We start from the raw sequence: 4,707 nt of genomic DNA on the forward strand, positions 1-4,707 counted from the left end.
TGCTACACACAACATTAAATGTGCACGCTGCCACCTACTGAAGGTAAAAACATTTTTTTGTTCCACTTTCCTTAAACTTTATTCTAAAACAAAAACCTTTAAACATATTTGCATCTTCTCGGCTCATATTAAACTATTACTTTAAAAAAGTGTTTACATTAATCTCACATATATAATTTATTTACATAATGTCTTTTACAAAAATATTTGACTACATCTCTATAAAAAAACATTGGCTTTAAAAGATCAAAGAGAAAATGGATTTTTCAGTTAAAGCTTTAAATCTGTATTAAAGCTATATTAAAGCTATTAATGATGTCCCCAAAACAACTGGGATGTTGTATAAAGTGTAAGTTCCAGTAGATTGCAGTGATCAGCAGATCACTCAATACATAGTTTATGGTACACCATCTGGTGCCCCTGGACACATCATTAGTGATGTAACATGGGGTCATTGGGGGTTTCGGGTCTTTCAATAATCAGACCCCCTCTCCCTGCGACCCAGCCAGCTCCAGCTTGTGTCCAGGTAGCGCTGCCCTACATGCCATGCCTCTCCTCTTTTGATCCACAGCCACCTAGATGCTGCTTCTGCTGGGTTGGTGACCAACTTGATAGCTATTCGCTGGTTAACCCCTGTGATGCCTAGCATTTTGTATGCCCTGCAAACAGATTGGCCCATGAATCCTCTACATCCCACTTCAATGGTTTGGCATCTCTGGCTACATTTAATTAAAATAGTACCAACGCATTCTCTGTTCTTTGAACAACAGTGTTTCAGAGTTGAGGAGACCTGCTGGTGCTGCTTTAAAGGTGAAAAAGTTTCCCATTCTCACTTGAGCTGCTCAGCACTTTAGGGGCCTCTTTTGTCATAATACCGTGAAGGCTTTGTGCTGGATTATGGAGCAGGATGTGGTTTGACATTGTCTTGCCATCCCTGAATTGATGTTATCTGGATGGCTGCATATGTTGCTTTAAAACCTGCATGTTTTTTTTACTGGAACCAGTTCTATGGAACCAGCTTCCGGTTTGAATTTGGGAGACAAACACTACCTCTACTTTTAAGATCACCTTTCCTTTTTGCTAAAGCATATAGTTAAGGCTGGATCAGGTGACCCTGAATCCTCCCTTAGTTATGCTGCAATAGGTGTAGGCTGCTGGGGGTTTCCCATGATGCACTGAGTATTTCTTCTTCATTCATCTTTCTCACTCACTCACTGTGCATTGAATCATACTTGTTATTAATCTCTGTCTCTCTTCCACAGCATGTCTTTTATCCTGTCTTCCTTCTCTCACCCCAACCAGTTGCAGGAGATAGCCGCCCCTCCCTGAGCCTGGTTCTGCTGGAGGTTTCTTCCTGTTAAAAGGAAGTTTTTCCTTCCCACTGTCACCAAAGTGCTTGCTCATAGGGGGTGATATGATTGTTAGGTGTTTTTCTCTATGTATTATAAAACTGAATTCAAGTTGAATTGAATTGAATTAAAACCCACATGTACTGTTGAATATAACAGGGCATTCGCGGATGCCGAGTTTTGAACTGGGCATTGGTAACAGGTTAGAAAGTCTTTGGCCTTATTCACAATATCCACAAAATAATTTAAAATTTGTATTGGTCAGACCACAGGTTAGTTTCCCACCTAGTTTCAGTCAGATCAGCTATTCTCTCATAGATGAGAAAACATTATAAAACAGTATTATTTATCCTTACCAGTTGTAACCAAATTTCACCCAAAGTCACTATGATTCCCTTCAGAAAATAAACAATTTAAATTTGCTGTTAAACATCAGTTACTTCCTCTCATGGACATCAGGAAAGGCTTTCCTTGCACCAATCATCCCTTCTGTTCATCCTGAACATTCAGTGCAAGTGATAAACACAAAACACACAGTCCTTATTAAATTCCAAAATCGTTTTAAAAGTTTATCTGAAATTAAAACAGGGCTTCAGCAGTCTCAGCTAGACACATCAAATCCTCCTGCTTGTTCCTGCAACTTAAGAAAGAAACATAATAAGAAAATCTGGCACTTAAACAGCTGCAAAGCTGGAAGCTTAATTTATTTAATTAAGACTGCTGTGGGTTCATATTACCTTCGGATAAGCCCTAAAATACTTTTCTTCGCAAAACAGGTGCTGGGAGTTTTGCTTCCCATTACATCATTTGGAGGCACAGGAGGTGGGGATCTCTAAAACACACACTGCTCAGTGTTCGTGTGCTCCCCTCACAGTTACAAGAGAAAACCGTCAGCCTGTTTAAGCTCTGAGAAGAGAAAAAGGGTTACAAACGATAAAATCCACTTTACTGCTACAGTTTCATGTGGTTTTATCTGTCACCAGATGCTGCATTGGTGACATTTCTGACTATTTTTGTACAACTTCCATGGCCAGGTAGCAAACATGTTACCACAAACGGTAATTAGTCATGGCATAGATACATTTTATGTGGCCCAAACAAAACGACATCTGCAATTTGGCCCATATGAGATGGACCTGTGGCTGTTTGAGGCAGCCGGACACAAACCAAATCAGTCTGTCAGTCGAGGTCAAATACCGTCTAGGCAGACAGACATTCATTGCTGTGTGGGCAATGTTCAGCAAATGTTGCCATGTGACCAGGATATTTCAGCTTTGAATAAACTTTTGATTAATTTGTGTCAAATGTTTGGGACGGCTGTATGTATCAATTTAGTTTGTTAAACAGTGTCACTCTGAGTGACAGCAATACCCATAAAAATTTTTATTACGACATCAAGATGGATAGCTTTAAATCAGTGCAAAATATACCACAGTGAGATGTTGCACTGGACATATTATATTTATTTACAGCTCGATATCTTAAATATTGGATTTTTTTAGCGCAGCTTTGGATGATCGACACTCCTAAAATCATTTTTATCTTATACAGGGCCTTTGTGCAGCTGCTTATGATTTAAACAAGCTTCTTTTTCTTGATGGCCAACCTTGCCTCAAGCCAACCTTACTGCATCACCTGCAGGTTGTACTGAATGCAGCACTTCACCTTATATTAGGAAAGAAATGGTAAGATCACATCGCTGGAAGCCCTACACTGGCTTCCAGTCCATGTCAGGATCCACCCAGTTTAAATTTCACAGTTTTCAGCAGTCTTAGCGGTTTGTCACCACCATATAAACTGAACCTTTACAGCCCCATGCTTCTACTAGAGCGCTGAACTCTATGAACCAGCTGCTCTTTGAAATTCCTGGTTCAAGGCTCAAAAGCAGAGGAGATGAAACCTTTTCAGTGGTGGGTCCTACTCTGTGAAGCAATCTACCTTTCTGCATAAGAGCTGCCAAATCACTCCGTCATTTTAAAGCACTGTTAAAAGCCCGTTTTGTCATGCGTGCTTCCAGTTCTAGTTGAGCAGAGTATCCTGTTTTTTCATTGTACAAGCACAGACATATTTCCTTCTGTTACTGTTTAATTTCATGATTTCTTTTTACCAAAAAGTCCCACTGAACGACACAGGAAATCATTCCTGCCTGTGGCCATCTCCCTGTACAACTCCTGCATCCAATACACTGTAAACACTGCAATAGTTACATCCTTTTGCACACACTCTTTTCTGACTCTAATGTTGCTGTCTATTTTCTTGATATTTATTTATAATCACATCTGTCAACCCTGGATATTTATTATTTGGTGATTTGTATATATTGTGCTATTCCATATATCTTAACATATTGTATTGCCAATAGTCTAGTCTAACCCACATAATTTCCCTAGGGATTAATAAAGTATTCTGATTCTGACTTTTCAAATTAAGATTATAAATTTTATATTTTTAATTTATCATTGGGCAGTTTAGTCTATATTTATTTATTGTACTGACTGCTGTGTATAATACAGATTTTGCATAGCTTGCACAACAGGTCTTTAGTTGACTACTGAAGTTGTTTTAAATGCACTGTAGAAATAAACTTGAACGTCTTGACGTCTTTCTTCTGATTGGCTGTCCATCACAAACTTCAATTTCAATTCAATTCAATTTTTAGCCAAAACAGGAGAAATATGCTCTCTCTTTCTAGTCCCTGTCAGTACTCTTGCTGCAGCATTTTGGATTAACTGAAGGCTTGTCAGGGAGTTTTTAGGACATCCTGATAATAATGAATTACAGTAGTTCAGCCTGGAAGTTATAAATGCATGAACTAGTTTTTCAGCGTCACTCTGAGACAGGATATTTCTAACCTTAGAGACGTTGCGCAAATAGAAGAAAGCAGTCTTACATATTTGTTTAATATGTGCATTGAAGGACATGTCCTGGTCAAAAATGACTCCAAGGTTCCTCACAGTGTTACTGGAGGCCAAGGTAATGCCATCCAGAGTAAGAATCTGGTTAGATACCATATTTCTAGGCTTTTCAGGGCCGAGTACAATAACCTCAGTTTTATCTGAATTAAGAAGCAGAAAGTTAGCGGCCATCCAGGTCTTTATGTCTTTAAGACATTCCTGCAGTTTAACTAATTTGTGTGTGTCATCTGGCTTCATGGACAGATAGAGCTGGGTGTCATCGGCATAGCAGTGAAAATGTATGCTATGTCTTCTAATGATGCTGCCTAAGGGAAGCATGTATAATGTAAACAGAATTGGTCCTAGCACTGAACCCTGTGGAACTCCATAATTAACCTCAGTGTGTGAAGAGGACTCTCCATTTACATGCACAAACTGGAGTCTATTAGATAGATATGATACAA

Source organism: Astatotilapia calliptera, chromosome 18, assembly GCF_964374335.1.
Source record: "Astatotilapia calliptera chromosome 18, fAstCal68.1, whole genome shotgun sequence".
Lineage (NCBI taxonomy): Eukaryota > Metazoa > Chordata > Actinopteri > Cichliformes > Cichlidae > Astatotilapia > Astatotilapia calliptera.